The sequence below is a fragment of the Sciurus carolinensis genome, chromosome 10 (assembly GCF_902686445.1).
Source record: "Sciurus carolinensis chromosome 10, mSciCar1.2, whole genome shotgun sequence".
NCBI classification, from domain to species: Eukaryota; Metazoa; Chordata; class Mammalia; order Rodentia; family Sciuridae; genus Sciurus; species Sciurus carolinensis.
This window is the reverse complement of record NC_062222.1, coordinates 37,708,504-37,723,017: the sequence shown is the minus strand read 5'-3', so window position 1 is coordinate 37,723,017 and position 14,514 is coordinate 37,708,504. Positions and strand designations below refer to the sequence as shown.

The 14,514-nt window shown below is 32.2% G+C and overlaps 2 pseudogenes; one reads left to right on the top strand and one right to left on the bottom strand.

Moving 5' to 3' along the window:
• Positions 1 to 1,282: 1,282 nt before the first annotated feature.
• Positions 1,283 to 2,288, bottom strand: LOC124995080 (geranylgeranyl pyrophosphate synthase-like; annotated as a pseudogene).
• LOC124994171 (KATNB1-like protein 1) overlaps positions 2,265 to 14,514 on the top strand; it is a 70,546-nt pseudogene continuing 58,296 nt past the window's right edge.

Sequence of the window (14,514 nt, the reverse complement as noted above, 5' to 3'; positions counted from 1 at the left end):
CACTCAAGATCCAAACCATACCACCTACCCAGAAGTATTCTACCTGAGAAGTTTGATTTAGCTCATGATAAGTTTGAAAGCTATAGGACAACCTTGTGAAATATCTAATAAATATATAAAAGAGGGAATTAGAGATAGAAGGGGCAGGATCAGGTTTCAGATATATAATGTTAAAAATAAGCAAAATAAGCCAAACCCAAAAAACCAAAGGCCAAATATTTTCTCTGCTATGCGGATGCTAATTCACAATAGGGACGGTGCGAGGGAAGAAAAGAGTTACTTTAGAATAGGGAGAGGGGAGCAAAGGATCGGGAAAGGGTATGGGAGTAGGAATAATAGTAGAGTGAAACAGACATTATTACCTCATGTCCATAGGTGACTGCATGAAGGATGTGATCATACAACATGTACAATCAGAAAAATGAGAAATTATACTCCATTTATGTATGATTTATCAAAATGCATAATGCATTCTACTGTCACATATAACTAATTAGAACACATAAAAATTTTAATAAAGAAAAAAAACAGAATGGCTCAAACTGTGGAATAGGAGAAAAAAGAGACAAGAAAAAAGAAGAGTTGAGTCCTAGGATTTAAATTTTCTTTAGAATTTTGAAAAACAACTGTTTTGTATAAATATTAAATTCAAAACAGATTCCAGAAAAAGGAAAATATTTTAAAGAGAACACAAATTTTTGAAAAGACAGACACAGAATTTGATACAAAACAATTTACTCAGAGATCAATAATATTTAAAATATTTTAAATTAATGTTATTTTTTGCTTTCACACTCTCATAGTGCCACACAAAAGACACCAGAAACATCAAAAAGTAGGAAAAACATAAACTATCATGAGTTGCTAACCACTCAGATCTATATTTTAAGTCTTAGAATAAAATTGAGCAAATCTAGCACATCATAAAATATTCTTGAAAAATAAATAATTAAACTCTTCTTTTTTTTTTCCTGGAAGCTAGTCCTTTTTATTGACATAATCAATAGAACATTTATGGCAGTATGGCAGACTGGTCACAATGTCCTGCCACAACTTCTGACATTCAAATTAGACCTATATAAATGTGATTCTTTTCCATTCTTTCAGCTTTATATTACATATATGGAGGGGTTTCTACATTAAAACAGTTTCACTCAGACCATCCCTATGTACTCAGTTTTTGAAGACTAAAGCTTGGTCCAAATTTGTGATAAGGTGACAGGCTAAAAGAAAAGCAAATTAACTAAAAGAAGGTATCTAGCCCATCAAGAATGACTTAATATTATTCATTTTCTTCTTTGAACATCTTACTTAAGTGCTTTAGTAGAGCCACTAGCTCAGGGTTCCCACCACGTGCCTCAATTTGTTTATAGGCTTTATTTAGATTCAAGCTCTTTAAGAGTATTTACGAGTGTATTCAAAAGAACCTACATCCTTGAGATAATGTACACAATATTTTTTAATATCTATGTTTTCTGTTCGTTGGTACAAGATGTTCTGCACCTGAGTGCTTTCAGGCCTTGACCAAATAGCATGAATAGTAGGGAATGAGAATTTTCCCTGTTAGATCTTCACAAAAACTTTTGTTTCCACTATATTCTTTGGAGTGCAGATTAGCATAATTATCTCTAATTTGAAAAAAGAGACCAAGTGTATTAAGTAATGGCTTTAAATCTTCTTTGTAGTCAGAGAACAACTGCATGAGACCGACTGCTAATCCAAACAGTCCATCTGTCTTTTGTAGCACCATCGCTCTGTATTCTTCTTCAGTAGGACAAGTGTAATTATCCCTCCAGTAAATATCCAGACCTTGTCCCTGATGGAGTTCCAAGAGCTGGCGGGTAAAAAGTTTCACTGCGTCTGGATTTTCGAGAGTTAAGACTTTCTCTAAGCCAAGGAAATATACATAATTGGCAAAATTGACGACAGATGAAATTCCATAGATGCTGTGTGCCACTGGAAAGCCACGTCGGAGTTTTGAGTTGTCTTCAATATCATCGATGAGTAAACTGGCGTTATGCAACATTTCTGTCACTTCAATGATAATCTGTAATTTGTCTTCTGGAACTTTCAGCCAATGATTAAATGCCTGTGAAAGTTTGATTCTCACTTGTTTACATCACATATCCAAAAGGGACAAAGTTTCACTTCCTGTGAGAAATCTGGTAACTGAAGTAAGTACTTGTAGGGTTCTAGAAGAATTCTTTGGACAGTTTCTCGAGTCTTCTCCATTGTTTTTAAATTTCAAGGCTGAAGGTTCCACGATGATCTCACGATTTCACGCCCTCGGTCAGGAGAAGCAGTGCCTCACATTAACTTTCCACTCCAAAGTTCCAACCAAGCCTCCTCCCGGCGCCTTCATACATCCCTCCTTCCACTTCATCACAAAACTCTCCGCCCTTCTCAGGCGCCAGCAACGCTGCATTACTCGTAGGGAGAAAATCAATTAAACTCTTTACTATGTTTTAGAGAGCAAAAATTACCTCCTGATCTATTTTATCATTTTATCATATATTCCTGACTGATTCTGATTCTTTAATTTATTGCAAGAAATTTTATCATATTCCTCATTTTATGTATTTTTTCTATTTTCCCTCAATGTAATATTATCCTTTCATGATGTTTTTCCAGTTTTGTAGCCCTGTTAGATACATACTTTTTCCTCCTTCTCCAAATATAAATTGCTTGCAAACCTATAAACTAAACTCATCTTTGCTGCTCTGGCTCTGTCTAGAACACTAACTTCTTTAAGGTCATCAGTAAACTCTGCTATGCTGAATTTAGCTGAAAACCAAAAGGAAAAAATAAGTAATAAAAAAACCTTAATTCTGCAAATCTTTTCTTGACTAACAGCTCCAAAGTCAGGGTAAAAGCAAAATATTCTATTTTCATCACATTATTTCTGATTACAGTTATCCCATGTGAAGTGGTTTTGGGAAATAGTGGAGGGGATGAATAAAGCCAGGAGTAAAATGAAAATCTAGTTATTACTAATGTAAAATATTTAAACCCAATAGAATTTTTGTAGAACCATTAGTAACTGTTAGTTATTTTTGAGACTCAATTAAATTATAATTAGCAGGAAAAACATCTCTCATTTTAAAAGTTGGAGACACCAAGTTTTAAAAGTTGACATTTTACTTAATTAAAATTTTCATAATAGATGTAGCCATCATTGTGGAGATGATAAAAGAAGCAAAAGGTGTTTATTGATTGAGACCTCTTATTCCTTTGCCAAAGGTCAGGATGAGCTTTGAGTTCATCATGATGGCACCTTTCTTTAAAGAGAGAATGCTTGTAAAACTTCTCAAGTCATATTTCTAAACTTCTCTGACTGTTATACTGTTGGGATATTATATGTACTGAAAATTTTAGTAATTTTCTTGAACACTTTAGTATAAACCTACACTGACACTAATACCTTTGGCTACTGAGGATTCTAGGTTTGCAATCTGTGGACCTGAGTCAATGAAACCTGATTTTTCACTTCAGTTGCCAAAGAAAACACAAATAAAAAGGAATATATTTCTGAACATTACTTGGGGAAAACAATATTCCAAAACATATTTCTGAAAAACAAAATTAGTGGACAAGCAAATCTTTTAGGATACAGTACATTAATTCCTGCTTTCAATTCAAATCCATCATAGACACAAATCTTTAGTGCCTAGAAGTCTGTTTCTTCAAAGCATGTTTGAAAGGGAAGCTTAAGCAATAATCTAAAGATTTAACAAATTAAAGAATTTTTAATATATTTTAATTATGAAATTGGTTCCATGAATAACAGATGTTTTCATGTGAGAAGAAACACTATGATTTCAATGAAATAATAAGTATTTAATGAAATACTGATTATGTATAGTTTTATAAAGAACACTAATTTTTTAATGAAATCTGTAATCCTACTTTTAAGTTTCCTGAGAAATCAGATGAGCAGTATCCACTTTCTTTATACTTACTATACTCTGTCAATTGATAAAATGCTGGAAAAAGTACAGAGGGATATCAATTTGGATCTCATAGTCCCAACAATTTAGTAGGTAGACAAAGTCATAAAATATATGCACACTACCCTTGAGAGAGTTCTATCAGGCTTTACAGAAGGCGCTATGCTTCTGCAACAGTCGAGTATTTTTATAATAGCCGAGTTTTAAATGTTAAATTTAAACTGACTTCATCACTTAGGTTTAAAAATAACCTCTGAATATTAGGAATTTAGGGGGAAAGAATGTTGAATTTGTTTAACATTAACTTCTTGCTACAAAGTGCCACAGACATTTTAGTTGTACATTATATACATAAACAAAAATTCGAGTGATCAAATTTTAGAAGAAATAAGAACAAATAACTGTGATGGTTAATTTTGTGTGTCAACTTGAGTGAACTACAGGGTGCCCAGATATTTGGTTAAATATCATCTTAGCTGTGTATGTGAGAATATTTATGCAAGATAATAGCATTTTAATTAGTATACCACGTGATGAACATTGCTACAGGTAACTTGGATGGTCCTCATCCCTCCTACTAAAGACTTAGATAGAACAAAAGACAATAAGAGAAAATTTCCTTCTCTTCATGACTGTCCTTGAGATGAGACATCAGTCTGCTTTTGGACTTGGTCTCAATCTGGAATTTCTGCTATCAGTTTTCTTGTTTCTCAAGATTATATGCTACTGGGTCTCTGATTTGCTAACAAGATCTTGGGATAGCCTGCACTTCTATTTGAACGAACACCTAATAAATTTCTCTTTCTTTCTATGCATCCATGTACACACATACAGAAAGAGACAGACATACACAATTGGTTCTGTTTCTCTGGAGAATCCAGACTAATGAACTATTTTGAGATGGCTCTTTCATTATAATTTAATGAGGAAGATAAGAATTTCTATACACAGGACATCTGTCAAATATTTTGACTATTTCTACAGGACAGAAGGATAACAAGTAGGTTATTTAGAGAATGTCCAAAGAAATGGGAATATAAATAACTCTTGGAAGATAGTCATGTTGTTTCTAGTGAATGTTTATTTTCTCTAAATGCTTCTGATCATGGAAAATTAATATACAAAAGATCACTTATATCACATTAAAAATCATTTCTATTTTAAAGCTATTCTACCCCTTAGAATTAGGAAACTCTTTAAATGCTAAGCTAATGTGTAATATTCATTTTTAAAGCTAATAATTCTGAATCTAAATTTAACTACTTCTTAGGATCATGGAAGTCTCACAAGTAAGTATGAATAGTTTTCATTGGTTCTTAATTTTATTAAATTTAAATAGTATATATGTGGTCCCAGATTGTCATAGGATAATGAAATAACAGATACAAACTTGCAAAAGTTTTACTAGTTCCACACTTCCTGAAAAATAAGATTTAACTAGGAATCAACTTCCAGACAGCTCATAATCTTGTTATATGTTTTTAATTTATCAAGAAAAGACTAGAAGTACTAATTATTTGTATGAAATACTTTAAGATATATCCAGACAATCCTTCTCTCTAACATACATTTTTCTTTTCTTTCCCTCCCTCCCTCCTTTCCTCCCTTCCTTCCTTTCTTTTTCTTTCTTCTCCTTCCTTCCTTCCTTCTGTTCTTCTTCCCTTCCTTCTTTCCAAATGGGTGAGGTGAACATTCCCCTGGGCCCTGCATCACTTGGGATACAGAATCCAGCAGAATCTACTAGTTATCGTCTCTGTTTTCTGCTGTGTATCATACAGTCCTATTCTAGAAAAATATTAATTATGTGGTAATTGTTTTGTTCTTGACTTTTACTCAGTTTTGGTGTTTTTTGTTTTGTTTTGTTTTGTTTTTTGGTTTTATGTTTCTACCAAGGACTGATCCCAGTGGTGCTTAATCATTAAGTCACTTCCTCAGCCCTTTTGATATTTTATTTTCAGGCAGGGCCTCACTAAGTTGTATAAGGCCTTGCTAAATTGCTGATGCTGGCTTTGAAATTGCCATTCTCCTGCCTCAGCCTGCTGAACTATTAGGATTATAGGCATGTGCCACCATGTCCAGCTGGTCTTTCATTTCTTATTGTTAAGGTACTGGACTAATATCTGACAATTTTTTGTTAAGTAAATGTATAATTTAAGTTGGACTGAGTTTTTATAGAAAAAAAAATAAACACAGGTCCAGTGAACTTATAACTTGAATGAATTTGTACAGCAAGTTAGTAATAGAAACCAACAGCAAATTTAGGTCCTTCCAAAGCTAATTTTCCTATTCTGAATTTATTATTTGTTCAACATTTCCATTTTCTCAGAACGTTAGTAGTAGTACTTAAAATTATGTTCCAATTAATTAATAAATTATAAAACATGTTCCTAACCCTCCATACATGCATATTATACTAGATTTGTGCATATTATTACTATATTTTTTCATTATATATGATAACTATCTTTCTAATTTGTTAGAAATGAAGAGGATGTTAAAATGATACATTCAGATAACCACAAATGCTTCAGAATTAGAAATCTCTTTCTTCCCTGAGAACTATATGAATAGGGCAAGCAAAGGTATTTTATTCATATTAACTGAAACTGCTGCCAAATTGCTCTTTATTGCTTCTCATTCATGTTTCTCTGTAGTTTAATGAAATGGACTGTATCTGGCAGCTCTGGACAATTCAGAGGACTTATTTGGAAAGAGAATATGCTGATTGCATTCTGTCCTTGATAGGAGATTCACTCTGTCATTCAAAGAACTTGTTTACATGCATTTTATGGATTTTTTAAAAATTTCCATATAGTTTATGATTTCCTCACATTATTTCATTTGCCTCATGTCATTTTTGAGTATATTAAAATTATAGGATGTCATCTGATTAAAATCTAATGAAATTAAATATCAAATATTTAGGATAGAAAAGTTATATGAATCATTTGTGACAGATTGGCTTTACCCACACAATAGACTTTATATTCACTTGTGTTTTCATTTTAATCACACTTTAGTCATATTTGAATATTTTTGACTAGTGAAATATGTCTATTTTCTCTGAAAATAAATTTGATATTTTTAATAATAGATGTAATTGTTTCATTTTCTATTCATCATTATTTTTAGTAAGTATCTTATTAATTTCTTTGCATTTGCTCTCCTCCATTACTCCAAGAAATATGCCAAAAATTTCAATTCCTTTGTACTTTGAGCTGTAACTTTGAATAAAGAAACTTAAAAACACAATGTTTTCACAATGTTAGCTAATACTAAGTTAAGCAACACATTCAAATTATCTATATATTGTACTTTGCTTTTAACAATTTAAGAAAATACTACTTTATATAGTCCTATGTCAGTAATATATCAGTATGTGTTAATTATATGAAGTTGCTCATTCACATTTAAAGTTATCAGAAAAAATTGTTGGAATAAATAGAATTGTGTGTGAGAATGCACAATTATATTCTAAGTCCATAAAAAATTCTTAATGTTTTAATGAATGAAGCATATAGTTGTTAATAATAAACTATTTATTGAGAATAATAAACTATTTACTGGAATCCAGGCACTACATTAGGTGCTCATGTACATTTGCTCTTCCAAATTTAATCAAACACAAATCTATTGTGCTATTATTAAATGCTTTTATAAATAAGGAAATTGAGGCTTACAGAGAAAAAATGTATATCAAAAAAACTCATGATACTAATCCTACAATTGTGATCACAATTTGAGAACTACAGAGAATAAAGTTAGAAGGTTATTTAAATATACTAAAAGGCATAAAAAGTACAAGTCCAATTGATGTCACATAAAATTTAATGTACAATCTAATCTCCATATTAGATTAGCATAATTCTCATATTAGAATAGCATTTATTAATGATATGACCTAAAATTTAGCTATGTTTAAGTACTGTCAATAAAGTTAACTATGATTTTTTAGTAAAAAAGTCTTGTTATTTTATCTGCAAATAGAGCTCCATATCTCTGATCAGTTGGAGGCAAGAATCTGAAGCTAAATCCTAGATAAATTATCTGGTCAATATGAAAGCTAAGCAAACATAGATGGTAAATTAATACTACATGGTTCAATTTACTTTAAGTTCAGTATCAGAAAAGAGAATCATCTACGGTTTTATAAGTCAAGATGTTGGTTTTCTTTATGGATAGTGATCAGGAAGGATATAGAGCATCTTTAAAATCACTGATAATACTTTATCATTTGTGTGCTGACTATGTAAGCACATAGACTATCTGAGAATTCCTTAGAGTTGCATAATTAGCATTCATACAATTGTTTTTATATATGATATCCACCAGCAAAACAGTGGAGGTAAATAACTTTAAATAGTAATCACAAACATCCTCAGACTGCCTTTGTTAGTCATTCAACATTATTCTTATAACATATTTATTCCTTTGCTATGTAAATATTTTAGCATGTAAAAAGTCAAATTCAAACACAAAAGTCCATTGCAGTAATAATGGTTACAGAATAATGCATTCATTATTTGCAATATTTAAAATAATTCACATAAAACAGTAAGATATTAATGTTATAAATCTAATACATAATAAATAGTAGCAAGGATGTGGGGGAAAATGTGTGACGGATTAACATATTTGACTCTATGGAAATGTTATAGGCCAGGCTATATGGGCAATGACTAAAAAGACTTTATTTTCACCCTGAGGACTCCAAGTTATGTAGGAAATGCTTCTCCTATGGGAACACCTCACCTCTGTACTCATCATCAGTTGCTTAGCACAGCATGTTTGGCAACACAAAATGGCAATTCTTACATAATGTAAAATTGTTCTCTTTTTGATTCCCGTTTTTCTTAGACAATGTACCATGTCAACAGTGATTGTCTAGATGTTAGTAACCATTCTTTAACTTGTACCCAAAAAAGGTCATTTTGACCTCCTTCCCCTTCTGCTTATGATTTTAGATCTCATGATGTTAGTGTGTATTTTAAATCTTAGCAACAGACTCTTATAATTGATGTACTGAATTATGGTTTAAAAACCCCTGCAACCCTATGGTTGGGGCTATCCTCCCAAAAGCCATTTTTGGGGCATTGTGTGAGGCAGTCAGCCAGCCAGCTAATAAAGACTCTCAAATTTGGACTTCTCAGTGGTGATCGGTCTGTTCTGAAGTTGTGCCCCAAAACACCACACATTGCTGGTGGAATGAAAATTAATGCATCTGCTCTGGAAGTAGTATGGAGATTCCTCAAAAATCTTGAAATACAGGTCTTTGAAGAAGCTTAATTATGGGAAGGTATAAGGGTCTTTTTCCTGGAGATACCTGATGCTCCAACACCACCACATGACCCACCTATCCCACTTCTCCTTATGTATCCAGAAGATCTAAGATCCAGCTTACTATAGGGATTCAGCCACATCAATGTTAAATGAAGCACAATTCATAATAATAAAGCTATGGAATCAAGCCAGGTGCCAGTCAAAAAATAAATAGATGATGAAAATATGGTATATATACACACTAGAGTATTACCAAACCATAAGGAAGAATGTAATTATGACACTTGCCAATAAATGGATGGAACTGGAGACCATCATACTAAGTGAAATAAGCCAGACCTTGAAAGTAAAAGATTGGATGTTTTCTCTAACATGCAGAAGCTAGACCTAAGTAAGAAGGGAAAAAAGAAAAGAAAAAGTGGGGGTAGTTTCCATAAAATTTGAAGAGTGATCACTGGAATAGTGGAAAGGGATTGAGGAGAGGGGAGGAGGGATGAGAAAAGGGAAGAACAGTGGAGTCTTACTGAATGTTCTATGTATATATATGAATATACTACAGTAAATCTCACTTTAATGTATATCCACAAGGCACTAATTAAAAAGATAAACTATAAATAGAAGAAAGATTAGTAGAATAGAGGAAAGGGAACAGGGGAAGGAGGAAGTGAGGGAAAAAGTAATGGGGACTGAATTAAAGCACATTATATTCCTTGCTTCTATAATTATGCTCAAATGAACTTACTATTACATGTAAAGGAACTAATAAACATAATTAAATTTAAAATAATAATGATAAATTAAGAAACTTATTTAAATTTAATTTTATATAGTAATCCTAAAATCATGACTGTATTTATAAACATTTAAAAGACCTATTTAGTCAGCATATCATGAGATGAATTTATTAGTATTAGAATAATATTTTTAGTGGACCTCTTTATTAGTGAATTTAAAGTACTTTTGAAGCAAAGAGTATAGCAAATTGATAAATGCAGACTTGTATCAAATTTTTAGTATGAAAGAGTTTAAGGAAATTAGGGACCAAAAATATGGAGAGGGGAGGTTTTTTTTCTTTTCTTTTTTTGCTTTTGCAAAACACAGACTTGTAGTAAACAATTGTGTGGAGATTATGGAAAGTAGGGGTTGGTACTGGATGGAGAATGAGAACGGGAAGAACTTCTTTCCTAATCTTTCTGAGATACGTATATATACAATTTTTTTAATTAGTGCCTTCAGGAACTACATGAATGTGAGGTACTAGAATGTGGTCTTTCTGAGTTACAACTGGAGATCTGTTAGGGTTTGATTATTTGTCATTAAGAGAGGGCAACTTTGAGATAGGGTATTTTCAATCTGTTTTCAAAAAGCTTAATCCATGAATCAGCAATGGAAATATCATTGATAAGAAAATAGTAATGCCTCAAAGACAAGTATTGTTCTGATGCTTTAAAATTGCATTATGATCTTGGGAGAAATACACTTTTCTGTTAGTAGCTGATTTCATCAATGGTTTCTGCCAGTCTAATTAATTTCACCTATGATTTTCATGTCTGTAGTCATAAGTTGATATATTTTTAACATTTTATTTATATTTATAATGGGATATTACTCAATCATGAAGAATAGTGAAATCCCGTATTTTGCAGCATAGTTGATAGAACTAGAGGACAATTATTAAGAGAGTTAAGTCAGACAGAAATATAAATACTGCATGATTTCAGTTGCATATGGAAGTTAAAAAAAATTCTTACTTGAATGTAAAATGGTAGAGATTGAGAAGAGTCAGGAAGGTAAATGAAGGGAGACTGGACTTGGACTTGATTGTGTTCTTTGTATATATGTAACACTGACACTCACATGCAACACTGAACCTGATCAACAAACAATTAACATATCTGTACATTTTATTCGTAGTCCCAGATTAATTTTTACTCTCTTATAATACTTAACTATTTTAAAATACAAACCTAAGATCTTATTAAAATCTATGTAGAAAGCATGTAAAATTTTAAAATAAAATTTATAAATTACCTTCAAATTTAAGGAATGATTACAGTAGATTAATAATTATTTTAGACTCTAAAGTAGCCAAAATAAAGTTTTCTGTACAAAATGCTGTTTTCAATGACACCAAAATTCACAGTAGAAAATCATGGAGTTTGCACATTTATAGTGATTTTAAACTGTTTTCCTTATGCTAAAGCTTCACTCAAAACTTGTGGGCTTACCTAGAACATTTCATTCTGTTGATTGCAACTTTTGAAAATAAAGGGTTTTTTCCTGCCTTTAAAATTGTTCCTTTTCTCTGTTGATTTTTTCAACTTTTTTACTCATGCACATTTGTATATCTTTATGTGGTACAGTATGATAATTGCAAATGTACAATTTATAATGATTAAATCTGGGTAATAGATATTGATCATTTCCGTAGGAAACTAAAACATGAAGGCACACTGATATTTAGAGCATTTGACACCCAACATTTTGATGGTCCTGATAGTTATGTGGAAGTTCAATTGGAACAGGTTGAAGATATATCCTGAAGGTCAAATTAAGAATTAATATGTATTAAGAAAGTGATGAGTTGAGTGACATGTATGTTCCACCTGTTGATAAACCCCAGGGCTGCAAAGTGTCCCATATACTATTTTCTAATCCCAAAGAAAGAACTTGGAGGACTCAACAAAGAGGTTTTGGACATTTTATTATTTATTCTCCCAGCAGCTTCTGTGACACAAGGAAGGAATGGAGGGTCATACCATGTCTACGAACTGGGAAAATATATATATATATCATTCATATATATATATATATGAATGATAGAGTGTAGGCCACTGTAAAGGTGATATTCTTCAGACTGTTATAGTGTTCAATTATTTTTTTCTCCTTTTTGAATATTTTGAAGTTATTTCTCTATTTTTATTGCTCTGTTTTCCTTTTGTTTACTTGTTTCCTCAGTCTCTTTCTCCCTTTAGTTATGCTAATGACCAACTCCATTGATTGCACTTTCACTCTTTCTACAATTTAGAACTTCTATATACTCTTTTCATATCCCATTAACAGTATATATCCCATTACATCCTATACCCCTCCCCATCCTCTTTGTCCTCCATTAGAAACTGCAGACTTTATTGCAAATCTATTTGTTATACTGTAGATAATAATTGAACTCATTCTCTCTCTTTATTATGACAATATTGTTAACATCTTCATAGGGGCTATTTGGCTTAGGACTGCATATTGTCTGTACTGGGTGCTGCTAATATTGATCTCCACTTTAAAGAAGAGGTTTTGGAAACCTGTAGGGTTACTATAAGCCTATAGGCAGAAAACTACAATACCTCAGATCTGCACTGCTAGAGGGGAAGGTACATGAACAACATGAAAAAACAAGGGAAGAAAATGCTCCAAACAAACCTAGATTCTATATTAATAGAATCCAGTGACAGCATGGTAGAAGAAATGTCAGAAAAGGAGTTCAGAATATATATAATTAAAATGATTTCTGAAGCAAAGGATGAGATAAGAGAGCAAACACAGACAGGCAAAGAACGATCACTCCAATAAGCAGCAGAAAGAACAACTGCAGAAAGCAAAAGATCATTTCAGCAAAGAGATACAGATTCTCACACACACACACACACACACAAAAAAAAAAAAAAAAAAAAAAAAAAAAAAAAAAAACCAGAAATCCTTGAAATGAAGGAAACAATAAACCAAATAAAAAGCTCAATGGAAAGCATCACCAACAGAATAGATCACTTGGAAGACATAACTTCAGACAATATTTGATCCTGGAAATAAAGTAGACCAGAGAAGATGGTAAGAAATCATGAAAGAAACCTCCAAGAACTATGGGACATCATGAAAAGAACAAATTTAAGAATTATTGTGATTGAGGAAGGTACAAAAATACAAACCAAAGGGATGAATAATCTATTTAATGAAATAATATCAGAAAATTTTCCAAAAATGACAAATGAAATGGAAAATCAAATACAAGCAGCTTACAGAACATGAAATGCACAAAATTAAAACAGATGCACACCAAGGCACATTATAATGAAAATGCCTAGTATACAAAATAAAGATAGGATTTTGAAGACTGCAAGAGAAAAGGATCAGATTATATACTGGGGGAAAACAATATGGATATCAGCAGATTTCTCAGTCAGTTCAGACACTAAAAGCTAGAAGGGCCTGGAACAAAATATTTCAAGCTCTGAAAGAACATGGTAGCCAACCAAGATCGTATACCCAGCAAAACTAACCTTCAGATTTGAAAATGAAATAAAATCTTTCCATGATAAACAAAAGTTAAAAGAATTTACAAATAGGAAGACTGTGTTGCAGACCATTCGCAACAAAATATTCCATGAGGAGGAAATGAGAAACACCAATGTAGGTCCGCAAAGGGAGGAATTACCTTAAAGGAAAAATCAATCAAAGGAGAAACAAAGTCAAGTTCAAAACCAAAAATAAGCCCAAATGACTGGGAATACAAATCATATCTCAATAATAAACCTGAATGTTAATGGCCTAAACTCATCAATCAAAAGATATAGACTGGCAGCTTGGATTAAAAAGAATGACCCAACAATATGCTGCCTGCAAGAGACTCATCTCATAGAAAAAGACATCCACAGACTAAAGGTGAAAGGATGGGAAAAACCTACCATGCACATGAACTCAGTAAAAAAACGGGGTTTCCATCCTTATTTCAGATAAAGTGGAATTCAAGCCAAAGTTAGTCAGAAGGGATAAAGGACATTTCATACTTCTTAAGGGAACCATAAATCAGAAAGACATAATGATCATAAATATTTATGCCCTAAACAACAGTGCATCTGTGCACATCAAACAAATTCTTCTCAATTTCAGGAATCAAATAGACCACAACACAATAATTCTGGGTGACTTTAACACACTGAGGTCACCACTGGATAGATCTTCCAAACAAAAACTAAACAAAGAAGCCATACAACTCAATAACACAATCAGCAACTTAGACTTAACAGACATATAGAGAATATTCCATCCATCGACATGCAAATACACTTTCTTATCAGTAGCACATGCATACTTCTTTAAAATAGAGCATATGTTATGCCACAAATCAACCCTTAGTAAATGCAAAAAAATAGAGATACTACCTCGTGTTCTATCAGAATATAATGGAATGAAATTAGAAATCAATGACAAATTAAAAAACAGAAAATACTCCAACACCTGGAGACTAAATAATATGCTATTGAATGAAGCATGGATAACAGAAAACATCAGGGAG